General features: G+C 39.6%; 1 long non-coding RNA gene across 1 annotated transcript; it reads left to right on the top strand.

The window, feature by feature from the left end:
- Window positions 1–5,734: 5,734 nt before the first annotated feature.
- LOC121234960 lies at window positions 5,735–7,231 on the top strand. The gene is made up of 2 exons (XR_005934480.1): window positions 5,735–6,182; window positions 7,106–7,231. It is a non-coding gene; the product is annotated as an uncharacterized LOC121234960 (long non-coding RNA).
- The last annotated feature ends 3,580 nt before the right edge of the window (window positions 7,232–10,811 follow it).

A 10,811-nucleotide genomic window follows, 5' to 3' on the forward strand; every position in this document is an offset into this window, starting at 1 on the left:
AAATTAAGAAAGGCCTCGAGCTCAAAACTATGTTATATGAACAAGTATGAAATGAAGAAAGAATGTTTTATGAAAGAAAATGGTATGAAAATCATGTTTTACACGATTTCCTTTCTTTTGAAAGGTCAAATGCATAAGTAAAGTCTCATGTCCATGCATTCATTTTTAAGTTTGCTTTCATATGCTCATGATATCTGTTATATGTTATTTGTTTACTTAATGAGATTTTTTGAAGTCTCACTATTGTATTTTCCACTATCATTCCCCTACTCGGAATGGTAGAAGTAGTGACAAGAACCCAAGAGGGCACTAATGAAGAAGCACAAAAGGACGGCACCTCCTCCAGAGAGGATCGTGCCTAAAATGGTCTTAGGTTCGACTGAGCCTTCCATTTGGGACCATCTTGAGCCAATTGTTTGAGCAATCACTAAAATACTTTAGGACATTGAAAGTTTAAAAGATGTCACAATTGGGACAAAGACCGGGCTTTAGAGAAGCAAGTGAAGCCGATTCTCATTCAAGATAAAGATCTATGTTAGGGGAGCACTTTTGGGAAATGACCTCTTTTGATGTTTGGATGTTTTGGTCCTGTGTTTTGGGAGTTCTTTTGGAAACTCTTGACTACTTTTGATGACTCTTATGGAATATGAATTATTGGGATTTTATGTTCTTTGGTACCATGACTATTATTCCATTATTTGACTTAGGTTGACTTTCCACTGCGATATACTGCATACTACTAGTTATCATTAGGTGCATTGCATCTTATCTGTCATGCACAAAGGGTATGGAACCTTGTGTTGCCTATCCCGGCACTTCAGTATTCTGCCAAATCTCAAGTGGTAGGGGCGCCACAATTTTTGTTGTAGAACCTTTCCACTTATGGGAGTTGTATTTGTAATTGTCAGTCAGGCAACCATATATGTGTTCGATCGGCCTTGTTTTGAATGTAGGAATCAAACAGATGGACTTATGTCTACTTATTTAAGGAATGAAGTGACTTGTGGATATTATGATAATGTATCTATGGTTTTATGGATTTTTGGTACTATAACGTTAGCCTTCATACTAGACCTTCACATTTCCACTGCAAATTAGATGTCTATTTCCTTACACGTGCACTTTCTAGTGAACGTTGCATGCCTAACCAAATTTGAATCTTGGGTGTTGATGACTGGATATCACCCTTGGCACCAGAGATCCTCGCCATGTCTTTTGCTATGGAATAGAGTGCCACAACTTGGTATCAGATCGTGTTTATATGGTTATGGAGAAATCCACATTCTCACATAGGAAAAGTACCATAAACATTGGATTCAATCTTTATCATCATAAGCTTGAATCTTAAAGCATAATAGGCTTAAATTGTGCTTAGTGAGTGGAAGTTAAGATAGAAAGTGATAGGTTTGGGTTTTGTGGTAGGGTTTGAGCATGGTATGACTAAGAGTTCCACGAGGCGAATAGCTGATAGGTAGTCGTGAGGGAGAGTCACTAGGGGAAGGGAGAGATAGTGAATTAGCGAGAGTGGTTAATTGTATTTTGAACGTACTGTAGCAACAACACAAACTTTACGCATAGTACGTCATATAGGTAATGAGCTACACATAGTACTTTGTATAGGTAATGAGCTATGAAGTGAAGTTTAGGAAGTAGCGCAACAATGTAAGTAGCTTGATCATAAATTAGGATTAATAAATGTTAGTTAGTTTAGATAGTTTATTATTAAAGAAAGTTCTTTGACATCTATTTTTTATGTACCACGCATGTCATGATATATGCAAACATGTCATCCGACATAGCACACGATCATGTCATTCCTCATCATGTTTAGATTTAGAAATTATAATTATGTACATATTATGTCATGCATCTCATGTGCATAAGACACGTAAGGTTTCTTAAGTGCAAGTGTAAGATAAGATCAGATCAACCTAATCAGATGGTCATTCAGATGCATGGTACCAATGCAGTTTCCAGGTAGATGTGCAAGCCACAAACTCAAGCGTAGTTTCAAAATACTACCTTAGTGGCCACCCTTGAGACTACGGGATGTGGGGCCGGTACACAACCTTGCACACAAGGTTAAGTGTGTTGGCCAGCAAGACCAGTAAGATAAATCAGATCAGTCAGTTAATTTAGATAAATCAAGACACGTCATGCATAGCATAAGTACCAATATGATGAGTCATGATTTTAAACTCTCAGCATGAAATTTTTTTTTGAAAACCTTACGTTTGTCATGTGTTTCTTACTGAGTTTTCGAGTCATTTTAGTTTTATTTCATATTATTAACTACCTAGGTGAGGTTGTTGATCAGTACGAGCAGGCGGACCAAGCTTAGAAGGAGCAGACCATGAACTTAGTGACTTTATTGTGTGACTATCTTTTCCATTTCAGTTGGTTTGGGATTATGGTTATGTTTGCTTTAAGACATGGTTTAATATATCAACTCTTTTATGTGATAAATTTTTTTTATTTAATTATGCAAGTCTCTTGCCTAACTATTTTTATGAAAGTACGTGACATCCCTAACCCCAGGGAAGAGGGTGTTACACATGTGGTATCAGAGCCAAGGTCGAGAGATTCTGCTGACTTTTGAAAAAGCAACAGTATTTTATTAATTCTAGGAAAGAGTCAATTAGGATGCTCCTGGCCTGCTCCAGAGTTATTGGGATATTTTAGATTAAGATAGGATGCTTATTAGCTCACAATTGTTGGCACTATGATGTTGTTACTGTTATCATAATTATTGTTATTATTATTGTCTTAATCAAAACATGGTTGGCGCTAGAAACAATTCTGGATCTAGCTAGAATGATAACATTGAGGCTCTTGTCACGACAACGACTCGATTCTTCCCTAGTGGTCAATTTACTACACCTAGAGGCCCGCAAGTTGGGTGTACTTTGGAACAATCTCTCGCCAACATCCCCTACCTTCGATGGCAGAACAAACGCTATGGATGCAGATAACTGGATTGAATGTTTGGAGTAAATCTTTGAGGCACTTTTCTGCATGGATGAACAAAAGGTGATTTATGCAACTTATAGCTGAATAGACCTGGCAAACAAATGGTGGAAGTCAACACATGCACTTCTACAAATGGAGCTAGGAGATGGAATCCCCATCACTTGGGATTGCTTTAAAGAGGTCTTTCTAGATCGTTTCTTTCCGTAGACTCTTCGGTAATCTAGAGCTTGCCACTTTATGGATATTACGTAGGGAATGATGGCAGTAGACCAATTCGCCACCAGATTCATGGAGCTGTCCTATTTCTCCAGTTAATTAATTCTAGATGAGGAAAAGAAAGCTGAAAAATTTGAGAGTGGTCTGGATTGTAGGATTAAAGAGTGTATACTTGCTCTTAGGAATCATAACTTTTCTGAACTAGTTACCCAAGCCACCATTGTTAATGAAGATATTTAGGAAAGTGTCGGATAAAACAATCAGAGGAGATGTCAGCAGCAGTTGCAACAACTCCAACCTGTGCACCAAATAGGAGCAAAATGCCTCACATAAAAACCGCCAAGGACCAACACCATGGGAATAAACTTACCCTATATGTCAAACATGTGGGAGAAGACATTTGGGGAAATGCTTGTACAGTCATATCTCATGCTTTAAGTGTCGGAAGCCGAATCATTTAGCTCATGACTACCCCATAAAGAAATCTGCGATGCCAGGAAGGAGCGGGGAATAGAGGATGATGGCTCCATCTCAAGTATTTTCTCTTATCCCTGACAATGCTACAACGTCAAACAACGTTCTTACATGTACTTTCCCTTCTTCGAGATTTGCTTTATGTAGATGGCACGACCACATGTTTATTTTAATCTTCATAGTTTAAGTTATTATGACGTTCATATAGGTACATTGTTGTTATTTTCACGTCATGCCTCCATTCTATTCGATTTTGGTGCCACTCATTCATTTATTTCAAATCACTTTGCCCCTTTGACTAAGAAGACACCTCAGCCTCTAGAAACAAGTATGTCTATTGCCACACCCTCGGGGGAGCATATCCTTTGCGATTTTGTGCTAGTGGGATGTCCAATAGTGATTCAAGGGAGGATTCTTCCAGCGGACTTAATCATATTCAATATGTTTGGATTTGACGTAATTCTATGAATGGATTGGTTACCCCAGAATCGTGCATTAGTAGATTGTTTTAATAAGAGAGTGGTCTTCAAATCCACAGATGGGGAAGAGTTAAGTTTTCAAGCATCACAAAAGGTATCCCCTCCGCATGTTATCTTGGTAGTACAGGCCACCCGATTGTTGAGACAAGGTTACACAGGATTTTTAGCGAGTTTGGTTTCACCACCACTGGATGAACTCAGGGTAAAGGATATAGAAGTAGTCAGAGAGTTTGGAGGCGTATTTTCTGGAAGACCTTCCAGGGTTACCTCCAAATACAACAATGGAGTTCACAATAGACCTCGCCCCAAGAACTATGCCCATATCCAAGGCACCCTACTGCATGGCTCTGATTGAGTTAAAGGAGCTCAAGGACCAGTTACTGGAATTATTGGAGAAAGGTTTTATACGCGCCAGTGTGTCCAAATAGGGTGTTCCGGTACTTTTTATAAAGAAAAAAGATGGGTCCATGCAGTTATGTATCGACTACAGGGAACTCAACAAAGTGAGCATTACGAACAGGTACCATCTTCCACGGATTGATGACCTATTTGATCAGCTACAGGGAGCATAAGTCTTCTCCAAGATAGATTTGAGATCAGGGTATCATCAACTAAAGGTCAAGGAGACAGATATTCAGAAAATAGCTTTCCAAACAAGGTATGGGCATTACGAGTTTCTTGTTATGCCCTTCAGTTTAACGAATGCTCCTGCTGTTTTTATAGACCTTATGAATAGAATTTTTAAGGATTATCTGGACTAATTTGTGATAGTTTTTGTTGATGAAATTCTTATTTACTCTCAGAGCCACAAAGAACATGAGGACCACTTGAGGATTGCCATTCCGACACTGAGAGAAAAGATGTTATATGCCAAATTCAAGAAGTGTGAATTTTGGTTACAAGAGATCTCCTTTTTAGGACATGTTGTGTCAGCAAAAAGAATTTCAGTGGACTCAGCAAAGGTGGAGGCAGTGTGAAATGGGCCAAGTCTACTGATGTTAATGAAGTACGGAGTCTTAGGCCTGGTTGGTTACTATAGGAGATTTGCAGAAGGGTTTTCATGTACTACAGCTACTATGAAAAAGTTGACAAGGAAGAATGAGAAGTTTTAATGGACAGATGAATGTGAGAAGAGCTTTCAGGAATTGAAGGAAAGACTAGTAACAACGCCTATTCTTACAGTCTCGTCAGGAGATGGAGGATTTGTTCTATATAGTGATGCCTCACTAAAGGGTTTAGGCTGTGTTTTAATGTAAAATGGGAAAGTTATTGCATACGCCTCCCGATAGTTGAAAATGCATGACATGAATTATCCGACCCACAGTCTGGAACTTGCAACAGTGGTGTTTGCTTTGAAAATATGGAGACATAAGGATTTTTATTATTTTATTATCTCATTATTTATTTTAAGGAGTGTGTGCTTTTATTTTATGAAGGTCATTAAAAATAATTTAAGGATATGTTTTAAGACTTTATAATATTTTTCTTTAAAGCCTTTTACTTTTATTTAATTGAGAAGTGACCCAAACCCTTTCAACTCTTGGATGGGTAGGTGGGAGAAAATATCTCCCAAGGTTTAATCCTAACCGTCCAGCCCTTGGCTTGTGAGACAAGCCAATTGGCTTTCCCATCCCTCTCTTCACCCGTCTGCTTCCTCAAGAAGCTAAGTGGATTTCTTATTCTTCTCCTACACGCTGGGTTCAAGAGGCAAGAGAAAACAAAATCCTCTCATTTCCCTTTACCCCACTGACGGCTTCCAAGGCAAAAACTAGAAAAAACTCTTCTTCACTCCTCTTCACCGTCGATTCCAAGACACACGAGGGAGAGAGCAACTCCTCAAGCTTTCATCCACACGAAAAAAAACCCTTCGGTTCCTCCTAAGCACGCGACCTCTCTCATTTCTTCAAGCCGATCTCTCCCATTTTTGTACACTTAAGCTTCCACAGAAAGTCTTCAAGGAAAGATCCACCGTCCTAAAACTTTCGGATTTTTCTTCCTTTTTTGTGGCTGTGCTTTCTGTGGCTTCAAGAGGGACCCAATCAGGTATTGTGCTTCCATGAGAAATTTGTAGCCATCCTTGTGTTTTGTCAAGCTCAAGCTATGTTTTGATTTTGTTAAGATCATGTCTTATGTGTTAAAAATCTATGGAGTTAAAGCTTATAGTTTAGGCATTTTCCCTAATATTTATGGCCTAAGTAAGCCACTAAGACTTTCAAATCAAATTAGTAAGCTTATCTCAAGAATTCTTATTTTGCCAAGAGTTGTGTCCCTTTATTTGTACCGTTTTCAGAATATATGTACATAAGGTTTCTTGAATTTTTACTACTCTTGAGATATTAAATTATATGATTGAGACTTGGTTAAATAAAGGATGTTTAAGACCATGAACGCACTGAGATTGCTAGCTGTCCATGTATTACGGAAACTTGGAAATATATTCTGTTTTGAAAGCTTAAACCAGCCCACTTAACCTTGCTTAACTTCACCCCTTTTTGGTTTAACTAAAGATAAACTTTAGCATGAAAAACCATTGAGGAATAAGTGACAAAAGTCGACTCTTTTATGAGCATTACCCCTTGTTGGATCTACCTTCCACATGATGATGCAAAACTGTCAAAATGCCTTTCCTTATGAAAATTCCAGATTTATAGTACCTCTTCATTCCTTACCTCTTCCTAAATAAATCCCTACCGTCCTGTACATTTTGACTCACGATTCCTACCGATCCCTTGTGTACAAAATAGTAATCTTTAAAAAGGGACAGCAAGCAAGCTTCGTACTTTCATGGGTTTCTTAAAGATTGGAATAAGGATACTAAGGGTTGAATTAGTGCCATGTTGTAGCTAAGTGGGTTAAAAAAAATATTTTAGTTCCAATATGGGATTAAGAGAGCACGTGAGGATGTCGGATAGCAAGTCTTGATATGAAACGAATTTTTAATACGTTCATTTCATTTTATTGGATAGGAGTCTATTTCAACAATCAAGGAACTTAAGTGTAAAGCATCGAGGTAAGTAGTTATGACCATGCTCCTTACACACAAAGCTCTTTTATGAAAAGGTCTCTCTCTCTCCTTCCAAATGTTTCTCTTATGAAAGAATAGATACATGTATAGTATGTATAAGCCTTTCTTGGTAACCCCTGTTAAGTACCTTAATAATTACCATTGTGTGTATATAAGGTAATGCATCATGAGATTTTATGCATGCTCTCTCTTAAGTAATTATGCCTTACCTATATGTAGCATGACATGAAACATTCTTTTCAAAGAAACGCATACGCACTGGCATTAAATGAAGATAATGAAAATGTGATTTTTCTAATGAAAGGAAAGGAAAAGAAATGAAAGCATGAATGTATGAATGTACGTAACGGCCATATGAATGAAAGGGTACCAAAAGAATGGGCATATTGCAATGCCGGGTAAGTAGTACTGGTAGTGCACCCAGTGCTACCTCCTATGAAAAGGGATTCCTAACCTGTGGCCACGGGCGGGATCCAGGTCCAAAAGACCGCTAACCCCAACACACGGGGCGTAATAGTGTGTACTAGCCTATGAAAGTGGATTGTAAAGTAAAGAATGCACTTAGGAAATGTTTAAGCATGAAAGTATAGCTATGCCTTAGACTGTTTATGCATGAAAAGATAGTAAATTCTTAAATTATTTATGCATGGAAGTAATGGCAAGAACTGTAAATGTTATGTATGTATGTTTTCAAAAGAAAAGACTGTGAGTAATAAATTAACGGCATGGTGTACTGCTTATTGAGTATTAGACTCACTTTGTGTTTATGTTTTAAACGTCCAGGTACAGACGATGAGGCTAAGGAGCAGGGCACTGCGGAGGAGGGTGGGGCTGATGCTTAGGGTCTCCCTGATGGTTTGACCATGATGAGGATGGTTATGTTTTCTTTTTATGTTCTATGATGGGTCCCATGTTGGGATGTTTTGTTGGTTTGACTTATAAACAATATGCCTATGGGCATGACGTAAATACTATGGTGGGGTGATGGTAATGGCATAACTTCTATGGTGGGGTGATGGTAACCCCACATAAGATGGTTAAATGACTTTTGTATGGTTTGTAGGGACTGAGTCCCCTTTTCTTAGGACTGTTATGTTTGGTAAATGAATGATGGACTCTGAGAGTCCTTTATTTAGAATATTAAAGAAAGTGTTTATCAGGTGTCCCTGTTAAATTAGAAGTACAAAGTGCACGCACAACATGTTCATGCATGTCCCCTTCTACAAAAAAAAAAAAAAATTATAAGCATATACATAGACATAATGATAGTAATAATAATGAATAAAATAGCACTAATAATAATAAGGAAAGAACAGGTCACGCGTCGCGATTCCGTTCTAGTATTAGGACGGGGTTGTGACAGCACCTATGGAACACAAAACATTAACAAAGATTTTTCTATTAATGTGAAAATATATGTACAAACTCTTGAACAAATTATGAATAAAGCTACCTTCACTTCAAAATTGTGTCTAATTTTGTAGAAGTCACATCACAAAAAAGGACCGACATGAACTCACAGGTAGGAAAGGTCAAGGACCGCTCGACCCTACCTGTCCCTCTCAGAGAGTCAACAGGCGAGACAAGCCTCTAGACAGCCAGACCTCCCTTGGGATAGACTCACAGGTGGGAAAGGTCAAGGATGTGACGCCCCCAACCTCCACTTGGGAAGGAACAGAGACCTAGAGTATCGAAACATGCAATACAAGGTTACATACCCTCATTCATGATAATTAAAATATGCAATGCATCCTAATATGGAACTAACAGTATGCAATAATCACAGTGGAAATAAGGGTGATAAAAATAATTGATTCCATAATTAACTAAACATCTCAAATATATTAATTAACCATAAATAAGTACTTCCTCCCTTAAGAGGCTCTCATACGTTCAACATAACGTGGGATATCCCATAATACTGAAACTACATAATCAGACAACCTCTCGCATCCGCTCTATGGTATATAGAGTTAGAGCTATGAACATCAAAATCAAGTCCAGACTCTTCTCCAAACGAGGCTCGTCCTCAGCCATCTGTAGCGGTTGATTCTGCTTGTCGTAGGCTCGTCCTCAACCATCTGTAGCTAGCTATAACTCACCCCTTGACGAGCCTTCGGAACCTCAATACGATGAAGTCTGGGACTCCATAAGAGGCCTTCCAAGGACACCTCCGACCTCCAATTCTGTCCAGAACTGAGACTCGGTATGGACCTCAGGGGGGTCCAAGCCACCTAGAGTCCTGAAGGACTCCAATGGCCTGGCAGAGCGCAAACTTCAGGGAGCTGCACGAGAAGCATTCTTGGGAGCCATGGGAAGGGTAGAAATAGTGGACTTCGAGAAGGGGAAGGAAGGATGAAGGCAAGGTGAACAACAACGTGCAAGAAATTTGAAAAGCCTGAGAGGGAACAAGAGAAAACGACCAAAAGGTAGAAGGAGTTTGGTATAAATAGACACCCACGCCGTGTGGGCTTCCCTAGATGATGAATCAGCACTTGTCGCCCAAAGGACGGACGACAGGGTGGGGATCCCATGATTCGCACTGAACAAAGTAACGTGGGAGGGGAATAATCGCACGCCGCCCAAGCATGGGAAGTCAGACGGGCACACTCAAAAGCACGTCAATTAGATGAGAGTGTGCCTTCAAAGCATCCTCAGAAATGGAAATGGAAGAATTCCTACCGTACACGTATGGTATGAATTGGCCGGGTAACTGGAGGGATATTCTCGTTCCCCTCTGAGCTAGGACCAAGATATTAGGGCCCATCTTGGCCAGAGCCGCGCCCATGCAAGGTGCCCTAGGACCATTACTATAGCTAGCCCACAAGCCATATGGGACTCACCAGCCCATGGGCCCCTAAATCAGTGTGTCCATGTCGACGTGGGCAAACAAGACTCATCATCTCTCATACCCCTCTACAAGGGTGCCTCATATTTAAGGCTCGTATCCGGCAAAGTGACGGGGATCACAGACGAAACTCATGCCCCTGATCGAAAGTCTTGGGAAGTGACAGCCCTGTGCATCTGTTGCCATGCTGCCACCTAGAGAGTCACATCGCATTAATGGCACCGCCCGAGAAGCCACGTTGCATTAGAAACCACGGCCTGGTGACTGTGCACAAGACACTGGATCCTGCCACAAGGTATACAATGCACCTGGTATAAAAGCCAAATGCCAAGTAAAAAGTCTGTCTCTTCTGATTCTAAAAAGAAAAGACTTCTCCAAGAGAAACATACTAAATTTAGCATCTCCCGGACCAAATCCGAGCCCCCATTTTCTGTGTGTTGCAGGTAGTTGGATCTCGACTGCAATTGCTAAAACTCGGTCAAGTGTGCGTAACAAGTCATTATTAACATATATAGTGGTGATTCGATTGAAATTGCCTTCACGGGTATTGTGGAACAGGATTGATGATTGCAGTTGAGGAAAGAAATTGACGAGTCAACGACAAAGGTAGGAATTAACAACTAACCAAATTAACAGTGAAAGTGTTGGAAAATACCCATAATATGTAACGACCCGATCCTATATTTTTAGGAATAAATTACGGATAATTTTATTAGGCTCAATAAATGAGTTAAAACTCACAAAAGAGTTTTTCGAATAAGTCATATTCTGAACCTAGAGTTAAGGCTCCCTTATTATT

Source organism: Juglans microcarpa x Juglans regia, chromosome 6D, assembly GCF_004785595.1.
Source record: "Juglans microcarpa x Juglans regia isolate MS1-56 chromosome 6D, Jm3101_v1.0, whole genome shotgun sequence".
NCBI lineage: Eukaryota > Viridiplantae > Streptophyta > Magnoliopsida > Fagales > Juglandaceae > Juglans > Juglans microcarpa x Juglans regia.